Genomic DNA, 19895 nt, shown 5'->3' with positions numbered 1-19895 from the left:
TGTAAGAAACACTATCCTTAAACTTGAGTAGATTAAGAAATCTGAATGGCAATCAAGCCTTTATTTCTGCTATCCTCACAACGGCCACGACAATCACCCTATTCTTAAATCTGCCCTTCTCCCCCAAACACTGACAGCACCTAAGTTGAGTAACATTGTTTTGGGTCTTAGCTTAACTGCCTGCCCAAACCAGTTTACACCAAAGTATGAACAAAGGTTAAATTCTCTTTCAGGGCATTTTCATTGGAAAAAAAAGCAAGGTATTAGAATGTCTTCATTATATTTAAAATTTCTTTTTGTTAGGGGTGAGGAAGGAACAGAGAATCCCACGGACAGAATCCCATAGACAGTTGGGGAAGGGGCCTGGAGAATACCATGGACAGAGGAGCCTGGTGGGCTGCAGTCCATGCGGTCGCTAGGAGTCGGACACGACTGAGAGACTTCACTTTCACACATTGGAGAAGGAAATGGCAACCCACTCCTGTTCTTGCCTGGAGAATCCCAGGGACGGGGGAGCCTGGTGGGCTGCCGTCTATGGGGTCGCACAGAGTCGGACACGACTGAAGAGACTTAGCAGCAACAGCACAGAATCCTTCCCAAGGAATCATTTTCTTACATCGCTTTTTGGCCTGTCCAGACACCCCAATTTCCCGCTCTCTAACTCCTCTTCCCTTATGGGGACAGGTCAGGTAGGTGTTCCAGTGCAGCTGCTCTGATTGGTCGGCGATGATTTCATTGTTAGGGAACATCCGGGCCTTTCTCCTCCCCGCACCACCTCCCCCGGTGCCCTGCCTTCTGAGTTTCCCTCTCCCGCGTGCGCCCCACCCGCTTGGCTAAAGCAAAACAACCGCCTCTCCTTGGATCGCTTCTGGTCCTCGCCTGCGCCATCCTTCTCGTCTCTACGTCTAAGAGAGGCGTTTATATCTTCCAATGAGGGCCTAGTAGGACTTTGTTTGCCAATCAGCAGCGAACCCCCTGCAATTCCGGGTGGGACTAGGCCTCCACACCTATACTTGGACAGCCCATTGGCTCCTTTATGGCGTTTGGTTTTACGCAAGGCTTAGAGGTCAAAAATAAAGGGGCACGGTCCTCACAGAACGAAAAGGCCCCGCACAGACTCTCTGGGTTTGACCGTTTTGGAGGACTAGCCAATCGCTTTTCGAATACTTCCCCGCCTTTTGCGCGTTTATTTAAAAAAAGCCGGTGTGACGGACTTGGAAATTGGTTCCGTGACAGACATGTAAAGAAAGCCAATGATTGAAAGCTCGGGCCACCATTTGGACCAATAAGAAAAGTGAATCGCTAGGGTCTGGGCTCTGAGAGGCAGAGCTCAGGTGGGCGTTACTTGATTGACGACGGTCTCTACTTATGGCTGTTAGGCTGGGTTGGTCCCTGACGTCTGGGAGGCACAGCAGAGGCGGGCCTGAATGAAGTAAAAGGTAATGAAGGGTTGGGTCTCACTCAGTGGGCGGTGTTTGATGGATAGCTGACCTTGCCAATTGAAGATGGTCACTTGTGTCCAATGGGAAACTAAGAACCCAGGGGCGGGGCCTTATGGGCGGGGAAACTAAGGACGGAGGTAGCGGGGCTGCCGGACTGGGAGGGCGGTGATTGACGGGCCTTCCAGCCAACCGGCTTCAGTGAGAGGCCGCGCGGCGTCCCAATGGGTGGGCATGGGGGCGGGGCTCTCCGAGGGGCGGGGAAGGACAGGGTGCGAGGAGGGGGTTGCAGAAGGAGCGGAGCGGCTGCTGCTCAATGGCGGAAAAGCCGCCGGTGCTCTGACCGCCTCGTCCCCCTAGCAGTTGCGGGGGAGTTTCCTGCCGGCGCGGCTGGAGTCTCTGTTTCTCAGGGTTTGGTGGCTGGAAGATGCTCCAGAGAGACGAGGCTGCGGCGGAGGAGGTGGCGGCGGCCGAAGCGGCAGCGGCGCTAGGGTGGAGAGAAGGCGGCAGCGGCGGCGGCGGCGGCGTGCGGGGCCCGAGGGTGTAAACAGCCCCGGAGGCGGCGGAGGCGGCGGCCGAGACCCCGAGCGGGCAGCGGCGGCTGAGGCAGGGTCGCGCCTCCGTTGGAAGCCTGGGCTGAGTGCAGCAGCGGGGCTCTGCGGCGGTAGCGAGCGGACGCCCTAGACCTCGCCTCCCTCCCTCGCCCCAGGTAAGGCCGCTGGGCGACCCGCCGAAGGGGAAACGGCTCGTGGGCACCGCGGAGGCCCCGGACCGTTTTCGGGGTGCCGCCGAGCCTCGGCTGGGATCTCTGCCCGCCTAATCCTCGCCTCTTTTTCTTGGGCCGCGGAGCCCGGCGGAGCGGCACGCCGGGCCTGACTCCTGGCTAGGCCCCTTCCCCAGCCGCCGCCTCCGCGGTCGGCCGAGGCTGGGAGAGGCTCGGGGCCGGGAATTTTAGTTTGCTTCAACGTCTGAAAGTAAACTGCTTGTTCCTGTTCTCTGCGAGCATCTCTATCATCTGAAAGCACTGGGGCTACTCCAGGCCTTAACTCGTTCCTTCCTGGTGCATGCCTATATGAAAACAGTACCTTTTCCCATTTGTTTCCTCATTAGCTTCTGCCCTCTGCGTTCCACTTCACTTCCTTGTTAAATCTTCTTTCTCGCTCTTCTGTCTCTGAGTCTCACCACCTCCTTTTTCCTTAGTGACTTTAAATCGTTTCTCTTTCTCTTCTCAGCCGACTCCGGGCTTCCTTCCCTGCCCTTCCCAGCAGTCCTTTTCGGATGTCTGTCTTTTTACCAGTGAAGCTACTACCGTCAGTATTCCAAATCCACCAGAGGCCCATTAAGAATAGACTCACCAGTTTCAAGCGGTAGATCAGTTTTTTAATTAACCGAGCGTAACACCCTTTTAAAAAATTTGTGTTATTAAATGCAGAGTGTGGAAATAGCCCTGAATTTATTTTAAAAATGAAGAGCTCAGTGAATGTTGTAAGAGTTATTTCATTTTTCAAGTTGCATGACCTCCAGTGTCAGATTGACTAGCTCTAGAACATTTGCCCATTTTAAGCGTTTAATAGCGACTCACATTCATCAGTATTCAAGTTGGCTTAAAAACAACTTTGGAAACTTTAGAAAGAAGACATAACAACAACTAGGAAGCTGTTTTGATGAAGGCACTGCTAAACAACCTTTTAAAATAGGCTCCACATGTTTAATGTGTCAAAATAAAGTTGGCGGGAGTCTTGTAAAAAGGATTATTTAGGAATTTGAGTAGTCTCAGTGTTATGTAGCTATTTTAGGAGAAACATTCTTTTTCGGTTAACAATCGTTTACAACTCCTGTGATGTGAGAATTATCGAGGTTTATTGCGGGATTAACACAGGAACTCATTTTATTTGCGCTACTGCATGGATGTAGAAGTGGTAAATTGTTCAGGGTAGATAGTGCAAGCCAGTATGTTCCAGTGGATGGAAAAGTATGCCACCAACACTGAATGCTAATAGACATTATTTCATTTACTTTTTCTGTTGTGCAATATCAAAGTTACTATTGTTGGCCTACTTTTAAATAGTGCATTTCTAAATAAATAGTGAGGCAGGTTATTCTAATTATTATTATAGTAGTCTTTTCCAAGTGTACAGCCTTTTGAAAAATATAGCTAAAATTACACTATTGAATAGTGGTAATTTATTAAAGGAATAATTTTGTAGGCTTCTTGAATGGACAGTGGGTTTCAATAGCACTTTTATTTAGTATTTGAACAGATTTTGTTAGTCAACAGATTTTCGGGGATAATCCTGATTTTTACTGTGCTGCTTTCTCTCAGTGGCTTCTTTGTCTATTTTTTTTTAATGGTCGTTTGTGTTTTCTCATCATTTATTTTTGCTCTCGTAAAGTCTTATTACAGTTTCTGCAGTGTTCTTTATGTTGCATTGTCAATATGGAATAGTATTTTTATTTGATCTTTCATAACCTTTAAGATTTCCCCAGTTTCTTGAACATTATCCTTTAGATTTGTTTATGTTGTGATTCTTCTCTTAGATGTGACCAACAAAGCTTTAAACACCTGTTTTCTTATACTGGGTGTCTGATTTTCTGTAAAGACTTGAGGAATAAGTGAAAGCCTTTTCAGTTTGTCTGCTAGGTCAGTAAATACTATTTTATGTTAGTAATTCACATGTAATTATCAAATCCCTTAAGAATACATCAGGTGAAGAAGTGGGATAGTGTCTAAAATAAGAACACCTCGTTCACAATTTGACAAGGTCAGAAAAAGTGGTTCTCATTGACAGTATTTTCTTACACAATTTTTTTATGGAGTCCTTTAAATTAAAATGTTGTGTGGATAGACTCTCTCGGCATTTGTGGAAGAGTAGAATTTGCCATTGAATTGTTTAGCAATTGTAGTGTTTCATTAAAAATTGGCTGAGCCTGTAATGGAAGAATTGCAAACATGTCCTTGTAGGTGGATTGGTAAACATTTAATACACATGATACTGGGAGTGAATGTTCCCCCTTAACACAGACACACACACACACACTCATTGGTGTTAGTTACACATTTTGTCTACATTATATGAATATTTGTATACTGTATGTAATTATTTAGAAATATTTTTTGACATCTAACGTAGAAAGTAATAAAATAGAATGATCTTAACTCTACAGTAGTCCTTCATAAGTTATTAATAGCATGAATAAAATTAATTTATTAACTCATAGTATTTTACTTTTTTGTGAAATATGACTTTCACAGTTCACTGATTTTAAGCAGAAATTAGTTGACAAAAACATGACAGTTTCAGAGTTCTAAGAGTTACAAGTTTTTCAAATTCCAAAATTTTCAAGTAATACTTGGTTTAAAATTACAAAGAACAGTAAGAAGATTTGGGGGAATATGGATTTTCAATGATTTTTTTCACACTGTAGCTGATTCTTTTAATTTTTCCTTAGTGAGCTAATTTCAGAATTTGGATTGAAACTAAATACTGAATTTATTTTAGCAACTTTAAAGTTTTATTTTAGAATGTATCATATATTCTGTTAGCATTGTGAGTTAGTAGGATTAATTGGGGATTTGAGATAAGATTCCTGGAAATTGAGAAAACCCCAGAAGTGTAATCTAGATTACCGCCCATCTTGCTGTCCTGTACTCAAACTTAACAGTCAAGGTAAAATATTGTAGATTGGGATGTATTGATTTTTACAGTTTTTGCTTTGATTGTCATAAAATTTATAGAATGACAGAGCTTGTCATCAGCTTCTAGCAGCTGACCTCACAAGTATAGGTGAAGAAAAAGATACATGGAGTTCAATATCCATTTTATTTTATTCTTGTTTTAGGTGGTGATACGTCTTTACATCAAAACATTGATTTAAAATAAAATAACTTTCAGTGTTTTAAACTAAGTATGCTAATATCTTTGATTAGCCATTTTGAAATCTTTTTTCAAGTGAAATATTTCTAAGGTGATTTAACCTCCTGTATATATTTGACTTGAGTTACACTTTTCAGTTTTCTCTCTGGTTTGTCCCCAAACAGAACCACCACTGTTTAGAATGATTTGATCAAGTAGTCGAATCGGTGTTGTAAAAATAAGTCTTCACTGAATTCTTGCTAAAATTACAAAACTTTCAAAAGTGTAGTCTGTCTACTGTAGTTTAATTTATCAGACTTTATGATGATTTTGAGATTTAGTTTTTAATATCATCTAGCAACCTAGGAAACAAGTACATATGGTTGCTTATACTTTTTTTTTCCCCAAATTTTCAGTGTTTTATTTCTACCCTTAATGTTAATAACAGACATAAAAGCATTTTGCTCTGAATTATGGTTAAGTCATGATAAATTTCTCAAGTTTTTTTCTACAGCTAGCTTCTGAGCACATCTTCTATACCGTAACATATGTACATTTCATAATAACTTATTTAACTTTGGAACCCAGTAGTTTAACAGTCAAGTGTAGCATTTAACTTCTTATAATTAAACATTTAATGGGTTTGTAACATTTAAAGCATAGTTTGCCAATTTAAAGCTTTTATGACTTAATAAGTGTAATGGTAAACTTATGTGAAAATGGATACAGTTTTCTTTTGGAGTATGTTGAAATTATCAAGATTGTGTTTATTGGCTTTAAATTGATTTCTTGAAAATTAAAGATCTTAAAGTTTAGAGACATAATACTAGCTGGAATATGTGCTTTGCATCCTTTTGAACAAAAGATCTATTAAAACATGGTCTGAGGTTTAGAGGAGCGAGAAACATTGGAAGACTTCTATTTAATATTAAGGAACTTGTCTCACTTTTGGAGATGGGACCAATTACTGGTAGTCATTTAGGAAGGGTCAGACCTATGTCTGTCTGGCTCTGTTTTTAATCTCTGTAGAATGACCTCCACTTCAAAATAGGTGGTAAATGAAAAGTACGTTTGTATGAAAAACCTTTTCTTGGAAAACTTGTCAAATGTGGTTATGTCATTAGGTATAATTGAATTTGTTATATAAGAAAAAAGCCAGATGTATAGATTTTGTTTGATAAGTAGTACATACCTGAGAAGTAAGTTTGATAAATTTGTGAAGTTCTGAAGGATTTCAAAGCACTTTTAAAAGCTTGAGAGTAATGTTACTGATTCTTAAGTATAATGGCATTTTCTTGATTTAGGTATGTATAAGTGTACTCCTAACCTTTAAAAGGGGTGGTTAATAGATATTCTTATGAGTGGGAGAATCTAAGAGTGTTCATATAACTCATAGGTGCTTAAACTTGTCTTGGCAAAGAGTTTTTCCTTCTTCAGATTAAAACAGTACTTCAACGAACCTGCGTTATCTGTTGAACACAGGTGGCCTTTCTTAGTCTCTTACAAAGAGGAAATAAACCAACTCTAAAAAGATAGAATGTAAGGGAGATAAAATTAGATATGAGTAGCTTCCTGTTTGGAGAAGGCAATGGCAAGCCACTCCAGTACTATTGCCTAGAAAATCCCATGGATGGAGGAGCCTGGTAGGCTGTAGTCCGTGGGGTCGCTAAGGGTCAGACACGACTGAGCGGCTTCACTTTCACTTTTCACTTTCACACATTGGAGAAGGAAATGGCAACCCACTCCAGTGTTCTTGCCTGGAGAATCCCAGGGACGGGGGAGCCTGGTGGGCTTCCGTCTATGGGGTCACACAGAGTCGGACACGACTGAAGTGACTTAGCAGCAGCAGCAGCAGCTTCCTGTTACTTTTAGTTACTTTAGGTTACCAACCCAGTGAGAAGTAAAAGAATTCATAGAACTTAATAGTATGTATTTTGTAGGCTACCCTGCTCTTGCATGTGTGCTTAGTGCTTAGTGCTGTCTGACTCTCTGCGACCCCGTAGACTGCAGCCTGCCAGACTGCTCTGTCCATGGAGTTTTCCAGGCAAGAATACTGGAATGGGGTGCCATTTTCTACTTTCCAGGCAGGAGGCCCAACAAAATAGACAAAATCCTTGCCCGCAGAGATCTTATGTTCTGATAACAAACTCTTCCTTAGTTTACAACTGTGCTCCCTTTGTGGATGACTTGAATTATGAGTGGGATTTGGCATGTGTGCTGTTTTCTACACTTTGCTCAGAAGCTGTGATTAGAGCTTTACTATTTTTAACAAGAGAGAAGGAAGAGGAGGTTTTCTATAACGGGACAAAAACTGGGATATGAAAAGAGGAAGTAGGAAGGGGGAAATAGTGTTGTACCTAAGATTAAAATGTGAGCCAAAGATGAAAAAAAAAAGGGATTCCTACATTAGGCATATGGGAAGCTGGGGAAAATGCCGTTTACTGTCCAATCTTGGATAGAGGAGTTCTTGGACAGGAGAATGGGAGAAAAGATGGAAATAGTGCGAAAAGGGTAAACAGGGCTTTTAACAAGTCTGGTTTAAGTAACTTGGGATTTCCTATAAAATATATGTTTTTATTTGTGTTTGGAAAAGACCCTTTTCATTTTTCTTTTCTTTTGTGAACATGGTTGAAAGATTAGTGGTTGGCCAGTAGTGTCTGAAATACTGTCACTGATTTGTGACTGCTAGTTAGTTGACAGTTCTGTTGAGGTTAGCTGATGGAGTCAATCCATCTCTTAGTTTATTGTCCGAAAATTGCCTTGTATATCAAACTGCATCCCTTAATTCCATAGCTGTTTATGTATTACTTGAAGTTGTGCCTTTGTTTTCCTGACTTGTAAGTTTCTGCATGACGATGTCCTGTTGCACTTAAGAGGTAAAGCAGGTGCTTAGTTTTCTACTTTCTGTTTATAGCTTTTTTTAGTGATGATCCAGTTTGGTAAAGAAGTCTCTTCTTGAGTTTACACAAAACATTGCACACTTTTAAAGATAAGCATGAGAGATCTTTGATGTTTGTTTTTGTTTTAATGCATAATTGTTTTTTGCTTTCATTTATGAGTCATTCCATCAGAGTCTCATGTGATCTTGCTTGCTGCAGTGAATTGAGATTGATTTTTTTATTTTAAAGCAAATCAACTTGTGTTTATTTCAGTGCTCCAATATGAAAATGAACACTGGTTCCATTCATAACCTAAGAGACTCCCTTTATAACACCCGAATAAGCCTTCAGAGTACTGGTTTCACTTTTAATGTATTTTTGTTACTGTACTTATCACTTTTATCAAAACTCCAAAGTGCAGAACTTGAACTTTTGAATGTATTAAATTTAGGACGGTAATTCAGACAAGGTTCATTAAGCTGTTCAACATCTGGACATCTTTTGAGTGCCTATCTTTTAGACTGAAAAGTGAAGCAAAAATAACCTTACTTGATTTCTAAAATTATCTTTTGTAATTGGGTTTGTTTATATAATTCAGAACTTAATTAAAGTGTTGGTGATTCTAGGTCCTAAATGTAAGGGAATTGAGTTTAGCTTCTTTCTATTCAGCTGTTCTGGAGTGTTTTGAATCAGAATGTGAAAGTGAAATAGTAACTTTTAGCTTAAGACATAACAGATTCCGTTATACTTTCATTTTGTTTTTGTTTTATAAAATCTGACTCTAGTTTGTAAGGGAAGTAGAGGCTTCTAAGGATTAGTGATGATTTAGGATGTTATTACTCTTAACATCTTGAGTCTTTTTCTCAGTGATAGGTTTGTTTTTTAGTTCAGTTTATTTGCTGTTGGGCTTTTGATTTATGTTGCTCTTTCTGCCTCTGTCTTTGCCTACTTGCTTTTTTTAAGTACAAGGTGGCCACCAAATCTGGAAACAATAACAGCAATAAAGAAACATACACAATAAACAGAGTATCGATGTTATAGAATATGTTAACATAATACCTATGTTTTCAGACTTTATGACCATCCTATAGAGTGAAATTCATGTAAGTAGGTCTTCTGTTTTTGTTTGGATATATATTAATTACATGGCTGTTATGGAGTCAGGTATAAGGTATAGTTAATGATAGAGAGCTGGCTAGAATAACATTGATCCTGGTTTTTAAGGCGACTGAAAACTATCTAACAAGGTAAAAATAAGTGTGATGGTTAGTTGGTTTGTAATATTTAGCTAACAAAGTTTGGGAGATGCTGGATAAGCAGTAGCTTCAGGACTATATTTGAGAGATGGTCAGAGGTGCTGACCAAACAGTGATGCAGTTAAGAGTGTTTTTTTTCCTTAACTCTGTTATTTGAGAGTAATGCCTTTGGTAATGGTAAAATTCTTACGTCACTCAAGAATGAAAACTGGTCTACATCCACAGAACTAGATGAGAATGACTTTCACAAATGTGTGTGAAGCATCTTTTCAAAAGATTTAAATGCATATTTCTGAGTTTTTGCTACTCTATGCTTTTAGGTAATGTTGTCCAGTGCTTGGCACTGTTAACTTGTGTATGTTTGTAGGTGTATATTAAGTGTAAGAAACCTTTGTACTTACAGGGGTTATGTTTCTTGGAAAGATTTCCAAAGGAAGGAAGGTGATAGGAAGCATAGACTCTATAAAGTCAGAATGCTTATATCTGAGTCTCTCTTCCACCATTCTATAGATGGGATAACTTAAAGCAATTGCTTAATGTTTCTAAGCCTCAGTTTTCTCTTCTGTACAGTGAGGATATTTCATAAAATTGTTGAGTTGGACTATTCCATGTGAAGTCGTTACCATGGAGCCTTGGAATGTTATAATTTGAGTTTTCTCTTATTGCTATAACTGCTGTTATTACAGCTTCTAAATGATATTGGTAAATCAGAAGGTAGAAGGCCCTGTTTGAGATTCCAGCTGAACTTTTTAATGATTCTGTGACTTTGTGAGTTATATATTCTTTCTTGGACCGTGAACTCCCAGATGTTCAAGCAGGTTTTAGAAAAGGCAGAGGCACCAGAGATCAAATTGCCAACATCCGCTGGATCATGGAGAAAGCAAGAGAGTTTCAGAAAAACATCTATTTCTGCTTCATTGACTATGCCAAAGCCTTTGACTGTGTGGATCACAATAAACTGTGGAACATTCTGAAAGAGATGGGAATCCCAGACCACCTGACCTGCCTCTTGAGAAACCTGTATGCAGGTCAGGAAGCAACAGTTAGAACCGGTCATGGAACAACAGACTGGTTCCAAATAGGAAAAGGAGTGCGTCAAGGTTGTATATTGTCACCTTGCTTATTTAACTTATATGCAGAGTACATCATGAGGAACGCTGGGCTGGAAGAAGCACAAGCTGGAATCAAGATTGCTGGGAGAAATATCAATAACCTCAGATATGCAGATGACACTACCCTTATGGCAGAAAGTGAAGAGGAACTCAAAAGCCTCTTGATGAAAGTGAAAGAGGAGAGTGAAAAGGTTGGCTTGAAGCTCAACATTCAGAAAACAAAGATCATGGCATCTGGTCCCATCACTTCATGGGAAATAGATGGAAAAACAGTGGAAACAGTGTCAGACTTTGTTTTTTTGGGCTCCAAAATCACTGCAGATGCTGATTGCAGCCATGAAATTAAAAGACGCTTGCTCCTTGGAAGGAAAGTTATGACCAACCTTGATAGTATATTAAAAAGCAGAGACATTACTTTGCCGACCAAGGTCCGTCTAGTCAAGGCAATGGTTTTTCCCGTGGTCATGTATGGATGTGAGAGTTGGACTGTGAAGAAAGCTGATCGCCGAAGAATCGATGCTTTTGAACTGTGGTGTTGGAGAAGACTCTTGAGAGTCCCTTATACTGCAAGGAGATCCAACCAGTCCATTCTAAAGGAGATCAATCCTGGATGTTCATTGGAGGGACTGATGCTAAAGCTGAAACTCCAATACTTTGGCCACCTCATGAGACGAGTTGACTCACTGGAAAAGACTCTGATGCTGGGAAAGGTTGGGGGCGGGAGGAGAAGGGGACGACGGAGAATGAGATGGCTGGATGGCATCACCGACTCTGTGGACATGAGTTTGAGTGTACTCCGGGAGTTGGTGATGGACAGGGAGGCCTGGCGTGCTGTGATTCATGGGGTCGCGGAGAGTCGGACACGACTGAGCGACTGAACTGAACTGAACTGAACTGAACTGAATGTGTAATGTAATGTTTTTGAGTTAAGGCAGAGAGCTGGACCATATGATGTCTTGAGGTCCTTTTGATTCTTAAATTTAGAGCTCAGTTTTAAGATTGTCATTTTCATCCAAAGTGTAAGCTACATAAGGATAACAACTATGTTTTGTGTGGAGGTTTATCCATTTATATCTATTATATAAACATTTGTTGAATACATTTTCCCATAAAAAACAATATCTTTTAGGGGGAGGAGAATAGAGAGTAAGAAGAGGGAAGGAAGGTTTGCATTCCTTCTCAGGAACTTGATGCTTAATGTGTTAAAGGTATGAACACAAATTTTCTGCTGTTCAGTTTTTATTTAGTACATAAATAGTGTCTGCTAGCATTAGATACTTTGGGGAACAAAGATTACCAGTCTGCCATGTGTGGGATGAGGAAGGGAGTAATCGTGTATATGAATTGTCATAAATGGTGAAAAGTAAAGGTGCTATAAAAGAACTGTAAGTGTATTTTATTGGAAGCACTGATGCTAAAGCTGAAACTCCAATACTTTGGCCACCTGATGCAAAGAAGTGACTCACTGGAAAAAACCCTGATGCTGGGAAAGATTGAAGGCTGGAGGAGAAGGGGACAACAGAGAATGAGATGGTTGGATGGCATCACCGACTTGATGGACATGAGTTTGGGTAAACTCTGGGAGTTGGTGAGGGACAGGGAGGCCTGGTGTGCTGCAGTCCATGGGATCAGAAAGAGTTGGACATGACTGAGCAACTGAACTGAAGTGTATTTTATATATTAAGAATCCTTATAAAATGTATAAAAAATCAAATGGCAGTATAATTAGATTGTCTTACCTTGTAATTTGCTTTGTTCTCACTTTTAGAAATCAGGTGCTTAAAAGGAAAAGCATCAGGGTTGTGAACTTTAGGAAAATTTACAACCTTAAGAACTTTTACTGAAACTTAAGACTAATTGTGGAGGAGATCGATGAAAAAATTTAATAAGTATATAATCCCATCGCATTTTGGCCTTTGTATTAAGAAAAATTTTAATCCTATGGAATATTGTAACAGTACACTGAGTTCCCATGTGAAAAGTGAAAGCTGTTCAGTCATGTCTGACTCTTTTCGACCCCATGGGACTGTAACCTGCCAGACTCCTCTGTCCATGGAATTCTCGAGGCAAGAATACTGGAGTGGGTATCCATTCCCTTTTCTAGGGGATCTTCCCAACCCAGGGATCAAACCCGGGTCTCCCGCAGTGCAGGTGGTTCTTTACTGTCTGAGCCACCAGGGAAGCCCCCATGTACCACCACCTAAATTCAGTGGTATTTTATATTTTTGCCATATTTGCTTCATCCATAATCTTGCTGAACCATTTGAAAATATATTAGAAACATCATGTCATTTCACCCCAAAATACTCAAGTATGAATCTCCAAAAAATGACATTTCCTTTATACTTAAAATACTTATATCATGCATAGTATAGTTATCTAATCCCTAGAAGTCATGTAATCCTCAATCAAAATGTCTTCTATAGGTTTTTCCTCTCCATACCAAGGTTTAGTGAAGGATCTTGCATTACATTGCATTTGCTGTTGTATCTCAATTCTCTTTTAAATTTAAGCACTAGTTTTAAAAAATGAGTTTCTGAAGAGACCAGTTATTTTGTAAAATGTCCTGTATTCAGAATTTCTCTGATTGTTTCTTTGAAAATTGTTTAAAACTTCACTGAAGACTGTGTTAAATTCAGGTTAAACATTTGGCCATGATACTTCATAGGTGATGCTGCTTCGTGTTACATCACGTCAGGAGGTATTACAGAATGACTGGTTGCACTATTTGTGGTGCTTAGTTTGATGGCTGGGTTAAGGTGGTGATTGTTCAAAGATTTCTTGTTCCTGGACAAGAAAGATTTTCTCTTTTGAGATTACCAGGTAATTCATGGCATATTTTGTTACTGTAGAAATCTTTCTCCTTCAGACTTTGACTTAATGGGTTTATTGATATCTTTTCAAAAGGTAGATCTGGACAGGAGTTACCAAACCATAGCTTACTGGCCAAATTTGGTCTGCTGCCTGATTCCATAAATAAAGTTTTATTGGAACACAGCCATGCTCATTTGTTTACCTACTGTTTCACTACTTTCCCACTACAGTGGCAGAGTTAAGTAGCTGTGACACAAGCCATATGGCCCTGCAGAGCTCCAGATATTTACTGTTTGGTGCTTTATAGAATAAGTCTGCTGACCCCCCTGGTTTATATTTTCCTTTTTCTCATCATGTTGTTAGTAGTGGTATAAAACTGGTGTTTATATGTTGCCTCTCCTACGTCCTGATGTATTATTATTCAAGGTATAATTGCTTTTCACGTGGTTGAAATTGTGAAGTTTTTGCTTATGTCCCCCCAAAGCATAAAGTATATCTGGTTATAGTCCTATACATAGTATATAAAATCATATGTTAAAAAAATGAATATTTCAGGCATAAAAAGAATAACCCCAAAGTGCCCACCGCGCAGCTTTAGGATGCAGAGCCCTACTGATACAGTTGACGCCCTTCCGTAGTCCTCCTGGGTGCCACCCTTTCTTCCCACTGTCTTGCAGACTGTGCCTTCTGTTGCATGTACAGTCTCCACGTATATACATGGATCTGTGTGTAACATATAGAACTCTCTTAAGAGATTTTGTAGTTTCTGTACATAATTATATACGGAATGTCTTTTTATACAATTAACCTTTTTTAACTTAACATTTCTGCAGAATTCTTTCTTGTTGATCTATTCCTGTTTTTAAATAGTGTTGCATTGTATCTTGTTGTGTGATTATAACACATTTGTCTAATGTCTTTGGATGAACGTTTGGGATTACTTTGCATATATATACAATTGTGCCGAAAGATAAATTATTTCTTTTTATACATATATGTGTTAAAGTTTCTCTAGAACACAAAGTTAGGAGTGTAATTGCTAAATTGTAGGTTATTCTTACCTTATAACGTACCTAGACATTTCCAAAATTCTCTCCAAAGTGGCTGTACCAATTTATACTCTGGCCAGTGGTATATAAAACTTTTGTTTGTTACTCTAGGGCTTCCCTGGTGGCTCAGCTGGTAAAGAATCTGCCTGTAATGTAGGAGACCTGGGTTCGATCCCGGGGTTGGGAAGATCCCCTGGAGAAGGGAAATGCTACCCTCTCCAGTATTCTGGCCTGGAGAATTCCACAGACGGTAAAGTCCATGGGGTCACAAAGAGTGGGACAATACTGAGCACTTTCACTTCACTTCATGTCAATATCAGTGCTGCCTTATATAAATATAATGTTGGTCATACATGTAACTTAAAATTTTCTAGTCATCACATTGACAAAAAAGGTGAAGTCAATTTTAGTGATGTATTTTAGTTAATCATTATATAAAAAATACCATTTCAGTATATAAACAAGAAAATTAATGAGATTTTTGCATTCTCTTTTCTATTAAATCATCAAAATGTGGCGTGTATTTTATATTTAACAGCAGTTCTCAATTTGGGTTAGCCACACTTCAGATTCTTACTAGTCATCAGTGATTAGTAGCTGTTAGCACAGCTCTGTATCGTTGTCTCCGTTCACTACTAAGAATTCCTCCCCCCCATATTTCATTATAACTTTAATTTTGTATTTCGTGTTATTTGTGAGGGTGAACATTCTCATATGTTTATTGGCCATTTAAATTTCCCCTTTTGTGTATTTACTGTTTTCATTTGCCCTATTTTCTATTTTCCTGGTTTTTTTCTTAAAGACAAAATTTTATAGGTGTAAATATGGGAATACTTTGCCACTAGAATGCTGGTGATTTTGTCAATTGTGTTTTAAGAGTTTTTACAGATTAATAGATAAGTGTCTCTATAAAATGACACATTAAACATTTAAACCTACAGCTAGTTTTAAAATGACTCCAAAAATATTTGGATTGAAGTGGATGCTTGAAAGAGTAGTATTTGAACGCTTATCAGGTGTTGCTAGTGTTAAAGAACCCGCCTGCCAATGTGTGAGAGATAAAAGATGCAAGTTTGATCCCTGGGTTGGGAAGATCCTCTGGAGGAGGGCATGACTACCCATTCCAGTATTCTTGCCTGGAGAATCCCATGGACAGAGGAGCCTGGCACAGTCAATAGGGTCGCAAAGAGTTGGATACGACTGAAGTGATTTAGCACGTGTGCATACACTTAAGGGAGAAAAGGGGGATGGGGTGATTGCTTTACACTTAAATAATCCTTTGTGTGTATTTCTTTTTCTTCCCTTTGTTCAGCTTAATCTTTTAGTCTTGTTTCTTTCCTTAACTGTAACTTCAAGGACTCTAGGAAGCACTAGCCTGAATGGATTCTGGCCTAGAGTTAAAGATGTTCTCAAAAGAGGCTATAGGGCTCCACTGAGTAGGGATTTGGGGCTTCTTTATATGCTGCATCTGAAAAAAAAACCAGGTGACAAATTCATTAGCGTGCCCTCTGTCTGCAGTTAAGTGGGTGTAATTGACTGAGTGCTTTAAATGTGAAGATCCCCTGGAGAAGAAAATGGCAACCCATACCAGTATTCTTGCCTTGAGAATCCCAGGGACAGTGGAATCTGACCGGCTACATACAGTCCGTGGGGTCGCAAAGAGTCGGACATGACTGAACCACTAAGACCTTATATATGAAACACCAAAAGTAAATCTGCTAAAAATCCAGAACTGCTTTTACTTAATAAATGCTCCAGTAGATGACAGGGGTGGGAAGCCCTATGAAATAATACTTCCTTGCCTTCTCCAACCCTTCATCCCACCGTCTCACGATTCTTACACAATCATCCATATTCCTTTCAACATTTTTGCCTTTCTTACCTCCTCTCATATCCTAACTTGTGACCCTGGCAACTAACAGGTGTTGACACCGTAAACAATGCATTAAGTTAAAAAATACTCCTGTAAGAAAAGATTCCAAGGCAGCCATTCTAACATTCATAAAAATATCAAAAGACTAACTAACCCCTGTCATCTCCTGGAGCATTTATTAAGTAAAAGCAGTGTATTGTTTCATAGTTACCCTGAGTGATCTATTTGTTTAGTTAAATAAGGGCAAATTGACCATGAGGTAGGAATCAGCATGTTGTACTTGGTCTGTGTAAGTCCTCGGCAGGCAGATTAGAGAAGAAGGTTCCAGACTGGATATTTCATACTTAATTTTAGTTGGGGAGTGGGAAGAAACTGTATTTTGTTGGGACAGTTAAGGTATGTTTTAAGGAAATCAAACTGGTAGTAATATGGAAAGTGGATGGAAGGAAGGAGAAATTGAAATCAGGGAGACCAATCAGGGAGCTGTGAGATAATCCAGAGAACAGGTTATATTAAAGGCTTAAGATTGGAGGGTAAGTGATACACTTAAATGGAAAATGTGGTGGGATGTGGTGTTGAAGTAGTTGGACTTATATAAACGGTTAATGGTTTCTAGCTCCAGTTAATCAAAGGATTACAAATAGGTAGATTAACAGGTAGTTAATACAGGTAGTAGTTAGTTTGGGATATGGAAGTGTTTGGGTGGCAGAAATGAAGATTTTGGTTATGTTATGTTTGAAGACATATGTACAAACATATTTTAATGATTAAAGTCTGCACTAAAATTCACCTGAGAAGTCAACCTAGGCGTGATAGCTGAAGCATTAAGATTGGATCAGAGGACAGATTCTGTGTTTTGGGTTGAAGACTACTTAATGTTTTGGGGCGTCCAATTCCCTCTTGAATTTAGGAGGCTGAAGGAAAAAGAATGAACATGAATGGTTATGTTTTGAATTTGAGTGTTTTCAGAGTCAGCAGAAGTGTCAAGAGTTTCAGGAAGGGTGGCATTTTCAATAGCATGAAGTGTCACAAAGTAGCTTATCTTGCAAAGCCTCCTTTTTAGAACCAGTCGTCGTTCAGTCGCCCAGTTGTGTCCAACTCTTTGCAATCCCGTGAACTTCTGTATGCCAGGCCTCCCTGTCCCTCCTCATCTCCTAAAGTTTGCCCAAGTTCACATCCATTGCATCAGTGATGCCATCCAACCATCTCAACTTCTGATGCCCTCTTCTCCCTCTGCCTTCAATCTTTCCCAGCATCAGGGACATTTCCAATTTGTCAGCTGTTTACATCAGATGACCAAAATACTGGAGTTTCAGCTTCAGCATAAGTCCTTCCTATGAGTATTCAGGGTTGATTTTCTTTAAGATTGACTGGTTTGATCTCCTTGCTGTCCAAGGAACTCTCAGAAGTCTTCTCCAGCATCACAGTTCGAAGGCGTCAATTCTTCGGCACTTTCCCTTCTTTACAGTCCAGCTCTCACAACCTTACATGACCACTGGGAAGACCATAGCCTTGACTTACACAGACCTTTGTCGGCAGAGTAGTATCGCTGCTTTTCAACACACTGTCTAGGTTTGTCATAGCTTTCCTGCCAAGAAGCAAACGTCCTCTGATTTCATGGTTGCAGTCACCATCCACAGTGATTTTAGAGCCCAAGAAGAGGAAATCTGTTGCTGCTTCTACCTTTTCCCCCTCTATTTGCCATGAAGTAATGGGGCCGGATGCTATGATCTAACTTTTTTTTTTTTTTTTTTTAGTATTTAGTGTTAAGCCAGCTCTTTCAGTCTCCTCCTCCACCTTCATCAAGAGGCTCTTTAGTTCCTCTTGGTTTTCTGCCTTTAGAGTGGTATCCACATATCTGAGGTTGTTGATGTTTCTCCTGCCTGATTCCAGCTTGTAACTCATCCAGCCTGGCATTTCTCATTATGTGCTCAGCGTATAGATTAAACAGACAGGGTGACAGCAGACAGCTCTGTCGTACTCCTTTCTCAATCTGGAACCTCTATATAGGGTTCTCAGGAGACAGGCAAGATGGTTTGGTATTCCCATCTCTTTAAGAGCTTTCCAGTTTATTAGGACCAGACTGTTGTATGTATGAACTAATAAGTCTTTTAAGTGGGAGCTGATTGTACCAAGCAAAACATCAGTGTTTGAGTTGTTTTTGCCAGGAATATTATGTGAAACATTCTAGATAAGTTATTCATAATCTAACCATGCTCCAGGGTAAAGTAAATTCATTTCGGTGGATATTAGGACTATGACTGTACTTTAGAGTCTTATCTGTTCCACCTCACTAACTTCTCATAAATAGATCACTCAAAGAATTATATAATCAAACCTACAAATGAAAGTTTCTCCAAAAACTTCTTGAAACCTTTGCTAATTTTTTTTCCTTCTACTTTTATAGCCTAAGTCATTTATTTAGGATAGAGAAGACAGAGAAAACTGGAAGTTAAATCATGTAGCCCTGAACTTACTTTATTGTCATTGCTAATTGAAAAACCTTTGGAATTAGGAAGAGCAGTTATATTATTCCTGAGCTGCTTTGCTGAAGTTAAGAAAGATCATTTCTGTCAGTATGTTTGAAGACAGTCATGGAGTAAAATGAGCAAGTATAAAATCATGACAAAGTCCAAGCTACCTTTAGCCCTAGTTTCATTATTCAGGTAGTCAAATACAGGTAGGACGTGAGCTACTTCTGATTTTAGCAACATGAGCCGAAAATTATAGTCTTAGTGTCCAGAGGGAAAATGCTTTTACCTTATAATAGCAAGCTTTTAATGGACACATGCAGGTACCTGGTAGTGTGTTCTTTATACTGGCCTAAACTACTTTCTTTGGGTTTTGCCTCAGCTTTTTTTCAAGTCTGTTAGGGCTGAAAATTTTCAAAAGCCAAGGAAGCAATAAAAAGAAGCAAACTAATGATAACCACAGCATGGATGGGTCTCTGAAACATGCTAAGTGAAAGAGGCCAGATGCAAAGGAGTATGTACTATGATTCTGTGTACATGAAATTTTAGAAAAGGCAAAAGTACGCTGACAGCAGATGAGTTGGCCTAAGTCTAGAGGTGATGGGGAGATTATCCTCAAAGGGGCACAGAGGAACTTTTTGGCGAGATAAAAATGTTGTGTAGTGGTGTTTCAGTTCAGTTCAGTCACTCAGTTGTGTCCGACTCTCCGCGACCCCATGAATCACAGCACGCCAGGCCTCCCTGTCCATCACCAACTCCTGGAGTTCACTCAAACTCACGTCCACAGAGTCAGTGATGCCATCCAGCCATCTCATTCTCGGTCGTCCCCTTCTCCTCCCGCCCCCAACCTTTCCTAGCATCAGTCTTTTCCAGTGAGTCAACTCGTTGCATGAGGTGGCCAAAGTATTGGAGCTTCAGCTTTAGCATCAGTCCTTCCAATGAATATCCAGGATTGATCTCCTTTAGGATGGACTGGTTGGATCTCCTTGCAGTCCAAGGGACTCTCAAGAGTCTTCTCCAACAGCACAGTTCAAAAGCATCAATTCTTCGGCGATCAGCTTTCTTCACAATCCAACTCTCACATCCATACATGACCACGGGAAAAACCATAGCCTTGACTAGACGGACCTTGGTTGGCAAAGTAATGT

General features: G+C 39.9%; 1 protein-coding gene across 6 annotated transcripts in view; it reads left to right on the top strand.

Annotated features, from left to right (window-relative positions):
* The first annotated feature begins 1708 nt into the window (after window positions 1-1708).
* PPM1B (protein phosphatase, Mg2+/Mn2+ dependent 1B) overlaps window positions 1709-19895 on the top strand; it is a 102107-nt gene continuing 83920 nt past the window's right edge. For 3 of the 6 annotated variants that reach the window (XM_055399592.2, XM_055399593.2, XM_055399589.2), the window contains exon 1: window positions 1711-2148. The gene's annotated coding sequence lies outside the window, so the exon portion shown is untranslated. Of the gene's footprint in view, window positions 2149-2671; window positions 2807-19895 lie in introns of those variants that run through there. The other 3 variants (XM_088841510.1, XM_088841511.1, XM_088841509.1) reach the window with 3 other exon arrangements.

Source organism: Moschus berezovskii, chromosome 11 (assembly GCF_049115385.1).
Source record: "Moschus berezovskii isolate FMDL1 chromosome 11, NW_MosBer_1.0, whole genome shotgun sequence".
Taxonomy (NCBI): Eukaryota; Metazoa; Chordata; class Mammalia; order Artiodactyla; family Moschidae; genus Moschus; species Moschus berezovskii.
This window is presented reverse-complemented; position numbering and strand designations above follow the sequence as displayed.